Genomic DNA, 16,095 nt, shown 5'->3' with positions numbered 1-16,095 from the left:
TTAAGTCCTTTTTTTTCGGCTATAAATCTCCACCTTTGACCATCCCTGGCCAGTAGGTGGCTTAATGTGAAAATTACTTCCACACCAGAATGTGGAAGTGAAAGTGGAGATTTATAGAGCTGAGATATTCTACTAAAAATCTTTGTTTGTGCTTTGCAGAAGAAAGAAAGTCATACACATCTGGGATGGCATGAGGGTGAGTAAGTGATGAGAGAATTTTCATTTTTGGGTGAACTATCCCTTTAAATATTGATCTGTTTCTCACTCACACCTATCATATCGCTTCTAAAGATATTGATTTAACCACTGGAGTCTTATGGATTACTTTTACGTGGCCTTTATGTGATCTTTGGAGCTTCAAAGGTCTGGTCACCATTCACTTGCATTGTGAGAACCAACAGAGCCGAGATATTTTTCTAAAAATCTTTGTTTGTGTTCTGCAGAAGAAAGAAAGTCATACACATCTGGTATGGCATGAGGGTGAACAAATGATAAGATATTTTTGAAAGAGAATGAAAATTCATTTTTGGGTGAACTATCTCTTTAATTTAAAAATGTTTTACTAATCCTTTTCCATATAAAATGTTACTGCTGCTTCATTGCAAATCATATTAGGAAGAATACATTTATTTCCAGGACATTTTGGATGTAAGGTATAGTGTTTAATCCTTTGAACTGTGTTCCACAGGAGAGCTTTCTGCCAAGCAAAGCATGATTTTGTACCTAACACTAACAAAACAGGTTCCGATGAAATATAGATAGATAAATTTCAAGTAGTAATTTATGTTTTTTTTTTTTTTTTTTTTTCCTTGTCAGCATTCTTCTTCTCCTTTTTAAATGGTTTAAAATCAAGGATTATCTTGTTAATAAATGCTCTTCAGCCAATCAAAATATAATTGTTTCCACATCCACCAAAAAGAGACCTGAAATCTGGTTATGTGATGATAAAATATGCATCTCCAGCTTTTGCAGAAATGTTCTATACAGTAACTGTTTACTATTGTAAAAAGCCAACTGAATTAAAGTGTGGTGCATTGTTCGAGAACATTTCTCTTTTGGTATCGAATTAAGAGATCTTTCAGGGGTATCGTACATTCCATTTCAAACCTTTTTTATGTTTCTTTAAAGTCTTCTGCTGAATACTTGAAAGGCTTTTCACAGTCTAAAAAGTAAATGGATCTTGATTGATCTGAGATAAATGGTAGTGGAACACACATATAGTCAATCAATGTGGTTTTCAGCTCTCTAAAAGTCCTGCTTTTAGCTGTTCGTATTGATAAGTAAAAGCCAGGTGAGCTTTGACCTAAACAAGAAGCATAGTGTCTGTTCAACATCTGCTCTGAGAACACCTTGTGAGGCATTCTTATTGAGTGTGAACATTCCATGGGGACACATCCCACATCAAACAGCTTGTAAATTCCCACAAACTGAGTTCCTGTTAAGGGAAATTAAGAATTTTAACAGAATCTCCATAATATGCTGGAGGTTTGATTATGCTGTTTATGAAGTATGGGGAAATGCTTAATTAATTTGACTGAATTTGCAGAGTACTGTGTAGACTGTTTTGGCAATATTAGCCTGGATTTCTTTCTCTTTTTTTCCATTTTCTTTTTTCTGGCCTTTTTCAGCATCTGGTAAGACCTTCAGTGTAATTGCTTTATTGTGAGGGCCTTGAAATTACATAATTGCTTGTGAGAAATAAACACCAGGCAAACCCCGAACCCAACAGAAATATTAAGCTGACTCAAAATTAAAACCCATTGGCCTTAAAAATTAAGCAGAATGTTACCAATAAAACAAACTGAATCCAAACCTACTCTGCAAAAGCAAAGTGTGTTAGTGCTACAAAACAAATAAACTGTTGTATGAATCAATGCAACCCCAAAATCCTGAAAGCAAATGCAGCTTCAGAATTCATTTCAAGCTATAAAAGAGATGCACTTTTATTTTATTCCTTATAAACAAACTGCTGGAAAGTAATGCCCTAGAAAAAAGTCAACTACCTAATTTCAAAACAAAAACAAAGCAAAACAAAACACAAAATATTACCATGCTCACTTTAACTTTTCCTCTATTTTGATATTTCTAACCCTCACTCTCCTAATTCTAACCCTATAACATGTACAATTAGGACCTGATTGCTGTGACATCACTGAACTCCAGACAACAGTTGCAGCTGGTAGACGACTGGCCGGAAATAGCCACAGAAAGGGAGAAGGCAATAGTAGGGGTTGTGAATATGGGTGGGGAATTAGAAGCTCATGCTTTCAGATCCCTTTGTGCCAAGGGGAGGAGAAAAGTGAAGAGGGGGTGGACCAACCCCAAATTCACTGCTTGTTGTAAGGAAGAGAGGAAGAGAGAGCAGTAGAAAAAGTAAGTGCAACAGAGGTGATGGACTTAATCCAGTAAGAGTGACAAGGAACACACACACACTCCTCCTTTGGGCTGAGAAGAGCAAGCTGACCATGCTGTTGGACTTTCACTGCCTTCAAAACCCCACACTCACTGAGGAACCCACATCCACTTCTCTTAACAGAAATATCTACTGATCCTCTGAGTTCTTCAAAGCCCAAGGACTTTACAAATTATGACCACTTCTCTTAAACTCTTTAAAATACTATAACATTTTCTTGAAGACTAAAGAATTTCTACTAACACCTCAGATTTAAGGGATACTTCTGGCTTTATATATATATATATATATATGTTTAATTCTAAGGACTTTTCAGTTTTTTATTTATTTATTTTCCTTAAGAAAATGGCTTGGAGCGACTGGTACTTGTCTAAGTCCTGGGCAAGGTTTCACAGGCTCTGCATCCCCACACAGACAGAGATGTTTAATTGAGGGCTTTAAGACTGAAGACCTTTTCACTGGCACAGAGGACACACTAAAAAAAGAGACAGTGGGGGATTACAACAGAGAGATAGTGGGAAGAGCAAAGAGGGAAACCCCACCGAGAAATCTCTCCAAACTGTGATGACTCTTTTTACAGAAGCACTTTAAACAGATTCTCCAGGACACTGACGGATTTGAAGAGGGTGCTGTGCAGTAAACTGGAATAATCTGGTAAGGTTGAGTTAAAGACTCTACTTGCTGTACTAAATGCTGGTGTCCTTTAAACATGTGCAAATGCAACAGGCTCACCATAATGTAGAGATTGTGCTAATCTTAGAATTAACTTTTAAACACCTGTTTATGGTCACTGGTAAGTTTATGTTGTGTAATGAGATTCCTTTTGTGTTACATGCTGAATTTGGACACTGTGATTGTATAAGGTATTATTCTGTATGCTTTCCTAAACGTTTTTAAGCTTTGCCCCCCATCCTGAAGCTATCATGGGCTGTGTGGATTAGGTCTGTTGCCCCAGGCGACATTGCATTCTGAGTTTTAAATGGAGGGTTAATCTTTGCTGGACTGAAATGAAGTCCTACAAGGCTGCTTGGGACAATGCAAGTGGGAAATTTGGGATGGTATGTTTCAGAGGTAAGAGGCAGTTAATTGGTAATAAACACACAATGCCTGTTATCAGTGAGGGTCTTCTACACACAATATAAAGCAACCGTTGCAAGCTTGTAGAGAACTGTGGCATATTTAGAGCAGAAAGAGTTGTTTCTAGTGTGCTTTCAAAGTTTAGATTTGTTTATAAAGACATTCTATGCGGTGTAAAGAATAAAAAGGAAAGACAAAGTGGATTAAACAGCACAAAATGCATCAGGAGAATGTTTTACACAATGCATCTTCAAGTTTTATGATTACAAATTATTATTTTTGGAATTAGTAAGAGAATGTAAATACTGTATTTGCACAGAGGGATGCAGGGCAGGGACTGATAGAGGTGGGTAATCTACACATCCTGCACGCAGAGTGAAATTTTTGTATGGGACAGGACACAGGAGAGTTGACTGTGGATGCCTATCTTTGTTTCATCCCTCAGGAAGCTGTTTTCATCAGAGGGGAGACAGACTTCTGAATAAGCCTTTGTTCTTTGAATAAGAGAGATCTTATGAATGAACACTTAGATGTTTTCAAAATCAAATTTGTCAGCCCTCTCTATTTTACTTTTCATAGATGAGCGTGCCATGGCAACAGAATACACACAGCTCATAATTGCAATAGTAAATACAAGCCACTCAGCATTGCTTATACAATGGTCTAGACCTAGGTATTTTGTGGGGTCCTTGTGGAACAATATAAAAAAACTTATACGATTTTATTTAACAATATCATATTTATTTCAAAATTAATTTCTAAATGTGGTGCATTAATCATCTGTAGAAATGTTTGATAAACCTTGTTATAAAGCATTTCTAAGTAAAACTTTGGTGTCCCTGGGTTGGCTGAGAGTCTAAGTAGGGGGTCCGTGGGACTCTAAAGGTTGAAAACCACTGGTCTATACAATAAAAACAGCTCTAGAAAATGATGTAACAAAAAGATACTCCAACAAAAAAACCTTTCTCTAAAAACTGCCACAACAACATAATAATATAGTTGTGAAACCTTTAACAATGTACTTTATGTGTAAACAATAGGGTCATTTGTTTATTAGTTAATACATTTGTTAACTTAAATTTCAGTCCTGCAAAGGTAGCATATGGCTTCAGAGGACTTACTTAGCAGGCAATTTGCATAGATTACTTTTATGATGCTTTTATTATACTTTTATGACAGTATAAAGCAACTTGGGCAGTCTGCTTAACTTCCCCTTTGATAGGGCATGGAAAAAAAAATCATACAATGACATGAGGATGAGTAAATGATAACAGAATTTTTATTTATGTGTGAACTATCCCTTTAAACAGAATGTGACTCTGTGGAACATAATTAAACTAATCACCATCAAATAGGTCTAAACTTGTAAAAGAACTGTGTATAGTCTCATTACTCTGTGTGCTCTGTTAACCTACATATCACTCTGCAGTCAGAGCTAATTTGTGAAGGGGTGAAAGTATGAGGGCACACAGGCACAAGTGTTAGGTGAGGGCTTTGTGAGTGTGTGTGTGGCAGCTTGGCTCACCCTAATGAGGAGGGGCGGAATTCAAGGAATGCCATGCTCAGGTTGAACTGAGAAGGGCAGGCAAAAGAACGAGGGAATGAGGGAGTGAGAGAGAGAAAAGACATCTACCAGTCATGTCCCCTTACACTCTAATTAATGACTCAAACACTGTTACTGTGTCAGAGAAAGGAGGCGTAATGCCTGCTAATGTAGACTGGTGTTACTCTGGACATGTCCAAACTGAGAAGCAAAGCCGTAATGAACTGTGAACCCGTGATTGCTTGAATCTCACAAAATCTGTGAAGAACATATCAAGGTCACGAAAAACAAAAATGTATTGTGCTAAAAGAAAATGAAGCCTATTTTAAGGACCATTAAGACTTTTCTATTTCTATTGCTTTGCATTGTGACATTATTTTCATTATTATGACAATTAAGCATACAAGTTTTCTCAGTCCAGTCAGCCAAATCTGATTGGCGAGGATTTCCGAGAACCTAGTTTGTGCTGGTCTGGGTGGAAATACGAGTCGAGTTTACAAGGTTCCATGTTACTACAATGAGCGCTTCTGAGGACTAAATAATCACAGAATTTGCCCAAGTTTGCCAGGTTAGTCACATCAACTTTTTTAAAGATATTCAGCGTTTGATTTGAGGCACGTAGCAAAAAGTAAATCGGATAAGCAGAGCTGTATATTCTGCTTTGTTTACTTAGTTATGTCTGTGAGATACTCTGTAATGAGCTTCAGTGCTGCACTTACACTCGCTACACATTTTTCGCTATTTTCCCGTGTGTTTTCTGTGCAATCGCTCGCAGAGACGCGAGCGCCATTATATAAATTATTTATTTTATTATGGTATGAGCTATCTCCTATAACCCCACCCCTAAACATCACGTAATGACAAACCTGACTGTGATATGTCGCTTTACATGTCAGTTAGATGGCTTTTCCTGCCTATGTGGCTGGTTCTTTGCCAATGTTAGCTGCGATAGACCCCAGACCTTTGCTCTTTAAGTCAAAGGTCTAGCTATGCAAGACTAGTATCGCTGTGGAAGACCTGTTTTTGTTTAAACAAAAAGTGTTTTCACTTGAACACCCCATCTCACGAGCGGGGGGCTGCGAGAACTGTTGCTCTCATGCAATCTCGTGAATGAGGAGAGCAATGTCGGTCTACAGTTTCACTAAATATTACATAACATTTTGGTTTGTTTCTCACCAAACCTTATCATATGTTTTCAGAACAATCATGAGTCTCATGTGATAATTTATCAGACTTCTGAATTATACTTTTGCATGCTTTTGAAGCTTGAAGAGGTAGTCACCATAAACAGCTATTGTATGACATAACTGTGCAAAACATTTTTTTTTCTTCACAATTTCTCCCTATGTGTTAAGAAAAAGAAAGAAAGTCAAATGAGGTTATAACAACACAGGGGTGAGTAAACAATTGAATTTTCATTTTTGTGTGAACTATCCCTTTAATTGTCAGGAAAATAATGTCACAATGAAACAAAAAATATGAATAGCCCTTAAAATGACTTTGTTGTCTTTATGAAAAATATAATTTCTTATTTTGATATAAAAGACATACAGACCTTTTTAAATGTGGTAAATAATCTGTTTAGCCTTAAAGCAGTTAATAAGGTTTGTTAAAGTTAATTATTAATGTTCATTAATAATTTTATATTAATTCTTTCTGTAATACAGCTCGGATGCATTATGTTAATGGTAATTTAGGGGGAAATGTGCTTTCTTTGACAGAAAAATAATGAAACTATACAAATAAATAAAATAAAATAAAAATAAAACATAAATAAATATTTTTTTATATTAAATTAAGCCCTAAATTAAGCTTCTTTTTCTATATGAAAATTGTAATTTCCTATTTTTAATTACATTTTATATTTTTATTAAAATGTGACCTAAACATTTTGCCATTAGATTCACCTGATTTCACATTACACTGATGTTATTGGTTAAGACTGCTAAAAATTACATCTCCGTTACAAACATTACCTTGATTCCCTGAGAGGGAACGAGAAGTTGCGTAATGATGCAATTGGGACTACGTCAGTGGTCTCACTTGGTCTGAAGCCTGTATACAATCATGCCAATTTATTAGCTGATGCCACTTAAGCGACACCCATAGGGAACCATGTCACAGGCTCTATATAGTCGAGCACTTGGCGCCATCTCACCAGATTTTCTGTAAAAGGCACGAGCACGAGCCTATGCAGCCTATGCAGCAACTAGAGACGCCCGCCACGCAACTAGAGACGCTTTTTCTCGCCTGCCACGCAACAGCACTCCAAAAACGGGAGAGAAAGAAAGAGAGCCCGGGCTGCGCCCCGTGCCTCATTACGTTTCTGTGAACTCTCTAGGGCAAAAAATAGAAGAAATTTGGTATTTTTAATCAAGTGCCTACCTTTTCCATCATTTCCGCAATGAAACACCTCCAAATCAGCATTGCCTCTGTGACGCATAACAACGCCGAATTAGGCCACGCGCCAGATAAAGGAGCATGTCTCAATGACGAGAACAGTGCATCCGTCTGGAGGGAGAGAGAAACACAAGGAAAAGTCTGGCGCCCATCCTCAATCCTTCTTCTTATCACAAGAGCAGGATCCTCAAGGCTAATATGGCTCCTTTCAGAGACCGCATTGTTTGACGCAAGATTGTATACAGGCTTCAGACCACATGAGAGCACTGACGTAGTCCCAATTACGTCATTACGTAACGTTGATGTTTCCTTGAAAGGGAACATGAGTTTCCATTGGCTATTTTTCTTTTAAAACTAGTCTTTTTTTCTTTTAGGGTATAAATGGAAAAGTTAAATATCTGTTCATTTATGCTGTTGCTTGTAGCTAGTATTGGCATGTCAATAATGGAATACTAGACAAGGTAAACTTCACTTTTGCCTGTCAGGACACTTCTCAAGGTGTGTATATGTCTGAGTGTACTTCAGGTAGGGAGGAGAGAGCAAACAGGTCATAAAGGACAGGCTTTGGAGGATTTTGTTTTCACCAAGGGCGTAATGTCAGCTTCTGGATTAGGCAGATGTGCTTTCTCTTCTTTATGAGCGCCTGCTTCTAAACCCATGCATACAAACGCTCACACAGATATTTCACCACAACCAAAGGCATTTCCACTGTCTCTTTGTGCTGGTTGGGGAGTCCTAGCACTTAGATTTGGTCTCCATTGAATTTCTGTAACATACGCTCTGCAAAACCACAGGTATTGCCTTTTCTAGACACACACAAACACATGAACATAGCCGTATGCTCACACACCACAGTGAAACCACATTCCACCCGCAGCATTAGCTCATGCAAGACAGTGCCTGCTGTAATACCCCGGCTGTCCGACACTCTGTCAGTATATCCAACAAGTCACAAGTCCAACCTATCATTACTGGTCTGTTACAACAGCTTGAGGGGGTTCCTCTGCCCCTCTTGAGAAATACACAGCAGTGGAAATTATCATTATTTTTTTCTTTGAAGAGAAAAAGAACAAAATGTTATTTTTGCTCTTTTCTGAGGCAGACTTGAGAGACATTGCTTTGAATAGGCTTGTTCTGTTGAATTTTTGTTTAATAAAAAATTAAGTGGGTAACATCTGTGCAACTAATGTCACCACTCACACTCCCCACATCTCCCATTGGTCAAACAAACAGATAGTCCCGCCCCAAACTCATGCTATTGGTTGAGCCAAAGTTGCTGTGTTGGGCTGGTTGGGATGCTCAAACAAACAGAGCAATGTTTTGATAGTGTCATTGACCCACAGTGTTTAAATATTTGTTGGAAATCATCCTAAAAATTACTTATAGCAGGGCTCCAGACTGCGACTAAAATGGTTGCAAATGTGACTACAAAGAATTTATTGCGACATTAATTCAAAATCTAGTCGCCATTGGCGACAGTCAGGTTGTGTGCGTTCATATGCAGTTTCGCCAGATATCATCTTGTGATTTATTGAACACATGTTCAGAGCACGTACCAGTGTGTCTCGCGCTGCTTATCACCCATTCTGTTGTGATGAGGAGCTCACTGCACTGCACACAACAACAAACCCAGCGCTAGAGAGTTGTGAACAAATGACTCTTTTGAACCGGGTCTTTTTCATGAATCACCCGAAAAGAACTGTGGGTTTCAACTCAGGAGCTCAGGTTAGCAGATTGAATCAGATTCACTTTCTCAGTGAATCTGCCGCCAGCGAGTTCAGACATTTCAAAATAAGAGTGCCATGTGTATTTCAGGTTTCTTAATAATTAAAAGTCCTGCATTATGTACCACTTTTGTCTTCTGGTAATCACTGATTGGGATTGGAGTAGCACAATAAACTGCATCTGGGATTTAATTCAATTTGCACTCTTGTAGTCTCTGTGTCTGGGCCATCCGGTAAGAGTAAAGAAAGACTAAGGTAATATTGTAAAACAATTTAAATTATATATAAATATATGAGATCCAGCTTTTAACACTTAGGACAATTGAGGGACTTGTACACAACTGTTACACAAAGTGCAAACATTCACTGATGCTCTAGATAAAAGGCAACACACTACTACATGCATACTATACTTTATGTAAATATCTGTAATGTAGATTCTAAAAGGCAGTACTAAATAAAAAAATAAAAATCTTTTATTTCTTATATTTGTATAAATTATGAAAGGGGTGTGAACATTTATGAGACAAAAAGGAATGCAAACATATCTTCTCATCTATGTATATATACTATATATTAAACTTCCGATTAATGGGTTATCAGCTGTCTTCCTTTTCTTTGCCTTTCTATCTTTCTATCTTGTTTCTGAACAACAATCTAAACTGTGCAATTCTGTGATTTGGCAACTAAAAACAGCCATTTGGCTCCTTAATGTTTCAAGTCATTTTGTTTAGTCTGGAGCCTGGATAGTTGTCTATGCATATTAAGCTGGGATAGGAGAATGTATTTGAATGATTTTAACATTTAAAATAACACAGCTCAGCTTTAAGGCATCTGCAAGCTCTTTTAACCACAAAATCAACATGGCTACTGTCATGTTTACAATATATACTGTAGTATAATCATGGTTACTATATGGAAACTACAGTATTACTGTTGTAAAACCATGGTTAATTGTATCAAAACCATGGTGACAGCAGTCATGGTTACTACAATATTACTATAGTAAAACCATAGTTTAACTAAAAATTAATATTTTAACTAAATATCTGCACTATTACGCTACATGTATCAACATAAAATGCATTTCAAACTCTACTGCACATATATTCAATAATATTGCCATGGCCTGACAGGGTGGAGCTATCTGTTAGTTTGATTGATGGAAAACTTGGGAGTGATCTGAAAACCTGTTTCTAAACTATCATTATTTTTGCAATTCCATTTGTTGCCACTAGTGCAATAGATTTACGATTATGAAGGATCCTCTCAAAACTGGGAGAAAAAAAGGAATGAATACCAAGAAAGAGCAAGAATGAGAGAAGAAATTGCATTGCAAGATGGCTATTAGATGAATTTATCTGGGCTGACCCAGTTATAAAGTAATGATGTGGATGGTGAGGAAAAAAAAAAAGAGCCTGAATCTTTTTACATCAGTCCTTTATTATCAAAACCAGACAAACAGCTCGACACACAGAAATCTTAGAGGTGTTAATACTGATGTTAGAATATGTTCTTCCTCTGGACTTTCGCTCCATTTTCTTAATCTTTAATAATTCTGCCTCCATCAATGCTAATATTTCTAAAATCCTCCTAATGTTAACTCTGAGTCGAGATCTGTTATGCCTCTCTGGCTGTCCTCCCAGAGCATGCTACAAAACAAAACTAATGAGCACTGCAATCCCATTTTCTCCAGAGAATTCCCAAGAAACTCTGCTGTCAGCTTTGTACGTGTTCTGCACTATGATAATAACCGTGTGACAGACCATTTTGGACATGATTTTAAAGCAAAGAGATCCACTGTTGTAAAGACCATCATATACTCATATACCATGACCATGGGAAACCAGGAAATATCAGGGAATTTTAAAGTGTGATTTCCAGGCTTAAGAAAAGTCATGGGAATTGGTAAAATCTTAAAAGTCATGGAAAGGTCATGCAGATTTCTAAAGTGAATATACATTTTTATGTCTGAATAACTGATTAGCAAATTGGCCAAAATCAAAAATACTTTTGAAAATCTGTCTCTAGTAATTACAAATTCCAGGACGGTTCACGGAAAAGTCAAAAAATTTCATTGGTCAAAAATGGTGGGAACCCTGACATATGCTGGTGACCAGCAATGCTAGTCTTTTCAGCTGGGTCTATTAAGTGCAAAGTGGGGTCAAATTAGGTCACCAATAACAACAGTTCATGATACTGCTTCTGTAAGAAGCAAAGAGTAAAGTGCTATCACCTTGATTTAATTTGTTTGAAACAAGTGTCTTTGAAGTACATTCATGTAACAGTATAAGGACAGGCAAGGAGGTGGCGGGAACCAGCTGAACTGTAAATATAAACTTTAATGGTAAACTTAAAACATAAACAAATGTGCAGCACGGCCGCGTGCGTCTCTCTCTCTCTCGAACCGACGTCTCCAGCTGCCCCTTTATCTCGCTCTCCCACTGATCAGCCGATTCAGTGCCGGCCTGGCCATGCCCTCCTCTTCGTCACACTCCTCCCCCGCCTGATTGAGCCACTGGTCTGACTAACTCCCCCCCCATTTCTTGGGTGGGAGACGCTGCCCTTCCGGCTATTCTGTCAGCCGGTGGCCCACCCTGCCTCCTATGAACCCGAGGGAAGAGATGAGGGGAGGTGTGGGAAGAGAGAAAGGGCGAGCGAAGACACACAGAGAGAGAGAGGAGAGAGAGAAGAACTTGCTCAATGGCTCCCGGATGCGCTGTTGCCCGGTCCTCAACCACTGCTCTGCTCTCTGGCCTCTGCACCTCCCCTGGCGGATGGCAGCGAGTCCTCTGGCCCCTGGTGGATGGAACCACTCCTCCCCTTCTTGGTAGACGGCCGCGGTTCCTTCGGCTCTCGGCGGCCGGCAGAGACCCTGCCATCCCGAGGCAGATGGTCGCGGCTGCTCCCCTGGCGGATGGCAGCGGCGAGGACTCCGCAACAGCGCATCCCTCCTCCCTCCTGGGTTTCGGCACCACTGCAACTGTATAAGGACGGGCAAGGAAGAGGCTGGAACCAGCTGAACAGTAAACATAAACTTTAATGATAAACTTAAAACCAACATAAACAAATGTGCTCCATCACAGCCTGGCCACGCCTTCCTCCTCCTCATTACAATACACTAAGCCAAAGCTTCACTAAGGGGTTATTTTGCATGTGTGTGTACGCAGATCAGAAAACCTGCTTGCAGTGGGTCAGAAAGGTGTTGCACAGCAGCGCTTTGTAACTTTATCCACCAGCAGCTGTCAATTAAATTTCTCAAAAATGAAGCACTCTTGTTATACTTCTTTACGAGCAGTGTTCTTCAAAGCCTGCATTGGCATCTCTCCTTCCACCTCTCACTGCATCCCCTCTTCATGACACCCCTGGGCAGTTTTTCCAACAATATTCTTCTTCTCTTTGAAACTTGAGGTAAACAACACAAAGTGGCGTTATTTATGTAACATTATGTATCTTCATTCTAGATAAATAAATCAGGCCAATACATCACATCACACTCTGTCATAGAGAGTTTATGGAAAGGATTTGAGGGCTTTAAAGAAATAGTCCACCCAAAAATTAAAATTCTGTCATCATTCACTCACTCTCATGTTGTTCCAACCCATATGGCTTTATGTCTTCCGTGGAACACAAAAGGAGATGTTAGGCAGAATGACAGCCTACTATTCAATTTCATTGTATAGTATTGAAAAAAACAAAAAACAAAACAAAAACAAAAACAAACATGCAATGAAAGTGAATGGTGACTGAGACTAACATACTGTCAAACATCTCCCTTTTTGTTTCATGGAATGAAGAAACTCATACAGGTTTGAAACAACACATAAGTAAATACCAAACACATTTTAATTTTTGGGGGAACTATCCCTTTAAAGGACATCCATTGGAAGCAGGTGCCAGATTTGTGCTGACCAAACAACTATGCAGGATACATGCTGTATCAGGAACTTTCTGATTGTGCCCTGAGAATTTCACAATTATTTATTCATTTGTAGCCATGGTTTTCACTGCATTACATGCAATATGCTCTTATGATTGACATGCAAACCAAATGTGTGCTTGCATGAACCAAGAGCTTCATCAGACTTTCCATTCTCCCTCAGTGATGTTCAAGCCTTTGGCAAGGTTCAGATAACCAAGTCCCGTCACTGAGCAGCAATTCATATGACTGCCTGCCAGAGCAGGCTATTGCCAGAACACCCATACCAAACAAACACATCCATTCAGTAGCATTAATCATAGTATCACACTACAATAGGGCAGCTCCATGTTACAACAGGATATTTGCTTTTTTATGGGGTCAAAATTGGCCTGATAATGGCAAAGTAGGACATTTCAATACAGCAACTGCTGTTGGATTCAATTCCTATGAGAAATATAATGGCAAAGAAGCTAACTGCTTTCATAATCCTGTAGTAACAAAGAAAATACATGATTCTAAAGGACTGGAAACTACTTGCAATTTTGTAGTTGTGGGAGCCTCAATGGTCTATCGTAATCTCAATGTTTTGAATAAGCTTTAAAAGACCTGGGCGAGACTCAAGTCCAGAAGCTCCAGCTAATCCAAGAACTTGCAGTATGGGGCTGCAGAGCCTCATGTTTCCCCCCAGAAAACCTGCCATTGTAAAGGTCAGCCACACTGCCTTCTGCTTTTCCATCAAGAGTAACATGGCTCCCAGTGAAACCTAATATGTCCCCAGATATCAAGAACTGCCATGGCTATATTAGAAACAGTGGCAGCTCACTGAATCTGTAGTAATGAGCTCACTGGCGTGAATAAAGTTCAGAGAAACAGGCCGAGGTGCCATATCTTCAGTCTAGATCAGTAAGGGTTGTGTTAGTCTGATTAAACCAGACCTGTTTAGACAGGTAGAGGCAAAAATAAGCCTAATGACTTGCTACAGCATGGAACAATATATTCACCTTAGGGTGGTTTCAAAAGCTAAATTTAAATTTATAAGATTGCTGCAGCAGATTTAATAGTTCACCCATAATTTATAATGTATCAGCATTTATCATCAAATTAGTCATCACCTTCTCATTCTCATGTCATTCCAGAAATGTATGACTTTCTTATATATACACTATATTGCCAAAAGTATTCGCTCATCTGCCTTTAGATGCATATGAACTTAAGTGACATCCCATTCTTAATCCATAGGGTTTAATATGACATCGGCCCACCCTTTGTGGCTATAACAGCTTCAACTCTTCTGGGAAGGCTTTCCATAAGGTTTAGGAGTGTGTTTATGGGAATTTTTGACCATTCTTCCAGAAGCGCATTTGTGAGGTCAGACACTGATGTTGGACGAGAAGGCCTGGCTCGCAGTCTTCGCTCTAATTCATCCCAAAGGTGCTCTATCGGGTTGAGGTCAGGACTCTGTGCAGGCCAGTCAAGTTCTTCCACACCAAACTCGCTCATCCATGTCTTTATGGACCTTGCTTTGTGCACTGGTGCGCAGTCATGTTGGAACAGGAAGGGGCCATCCCCAAACTGTTCCCACAAAGTTGGGAGCATGGAATTGTCCAAAATCTCTTGGTATGCTGAAGCATTCAGAGTTCCTTTCACTGGAACTAAGGGGCCAAGCCCAGCTCCTGAAAAACAACCCCACACCATAATCCCCCCTCCACCAAACTTCACAGTTGGCACAATGCAGTCAGACAAGTACCGTTCTCCTGGCAATTGCCAAACCCAGACTCGTCCATCAGATTGCCAGATGAAGAAGCGTGATTCATCACTCCAGAGAACGCGTCTCCACTGCTCTAGAGTCCAGTGGCAGCGTGCTTTACACCACTGCATCCGACGCTTTGCATTGCACTTGGTGATGTATGGCTTGGATGCAGCTGCTTGGCCATGGAAACCCATTCCATGAAGCTCTCTATGCACTGTTCTTGAGCTAATCTGAAGGCCACATGAACTTTGGAGGTCTGTAGCGATTGACTCTGCAGAAAGTTGGCGACCTCTGCGCACTATGCACCTCAGCATCCGCTGACCCCGCTCTGTCATTTCACGTGGCCTACCACTTCGTGGCTGAGTTGCTGTCATTCCCAATCGCTTCCACTTTGTTATAATACCACTGACAGTTGACTGTGGAATATTTAGTAGCGAGGAAATTTCACGACTGGACTTGTTGCACAGGTGGCATCCTATCACAGTACCACGCTGGAATTCACTGAGCTCCTGAGAGCGGCCCATTCTTTCACAAATGTTTGTAGAAGCAGTCTGCATGCCTAGGTGCTTCATTTTATACACCTGTGGCCATGGAAGTGATTGGAACACCTGAATTCAGTTATTTGGATGGGTGAGCGAATACTTTTGGCAATATATATATATATATATATATATATATATATATATATATATATATATATATATATATATACACTGAACAAAATTATAAACGCAACACTTTTGTTTTTGCCCCCATTTTTCATGAGCTGAACTCAAAGATCTAAGACTTTTTCTATCTACACAAAAGGCCTATTTCTCTCAAATATTGTTCACAAATCTGTCTAAATCTGTGTTAGTGAGCACTTCTCCTTTGCCGAGATACTCCATCCACCTCACAGGTGTGGCATATCAAGATGCTGATTAGACAGCATGATTATTGCACAAGTGTGCCTTAGGCTGGCCACAATAAAAGGCCACTCTAAAATGTGCAGTTTTATCACACAGCACAATGCCACAGATGTCGCAAGTTTTGAGGGAGCGTGCAATTGGCATGCTGACTGCAGGAATGTCCACCAGAGCTGTTGCCCGTGAATTGAATGTTCATTTCTCTACCGTAAGCCGTCTCCAAAGGCGTTTCAGAGAATTTGGCAGTACATCCAACCGGCCTCACAACCGCAGACCACGTGTAACCACACCAGCCCAGGACCTCCACATCCAGCATCTTCACTTCCAAAATCGTCTGAGACCAGCCACCCGGACAGCTGTT

The 16,095-nt window shown here is 39.5% G+C and overlaps 1 protein-coding gene and 1 pseudogene across 1 annotated transcript in view; one reads left to right on the top strand and one right to left on the bottom strand.

The window, feature by feature from the left end:
- LOC127424601 (ras-specific guanine nucleotide-releasing factor RalGPS1-like) overlaps positions 1 to 16,095 on the bottom strand; it is a 176,305-nt pseudogene that overhangs the window by 52,318 nt on the left and 107,892 nt on the right.
- The window catches only part of LOC127424140 (angiopoietin-related protein 2-like), a 46,176-nt gene continuing 32,442 nt past the window's right edge, over positions 2,362 to 16,095 (top strand). The window contains exon 1 of the mRNA XM_051669066.1: positions 2,362 to 3,067. The gene's annotated coding sequence lies outside the window, so the exon portion shown is untranslated. The remainder of the gene's footprint in view (positions 3,068 to 16,095) is intronic.

This window comes from Myxocyprinus asiaticus, chromosome 33 (assembly GCF_019703515.2).
Source record: "Myxocyprinus asiaticus isolate MX2 ecotype Aquarium Trade chromosome 33, UBuf_Myxa_2, whole genome shotgun sequence".
NCBI classification, from domain to species: domain Eukaryota; kingdom Metazoa; phylum Chordata; class Actinopteri; order Cypriniformes; family Catostomidae; genus Myxocyprinus; species Myxocyprinus asiaticus.
Note: the sequence above shows the minus strand (reverse complement) of the source record. Positions and strands in the feature narration are given on the sequence as shown.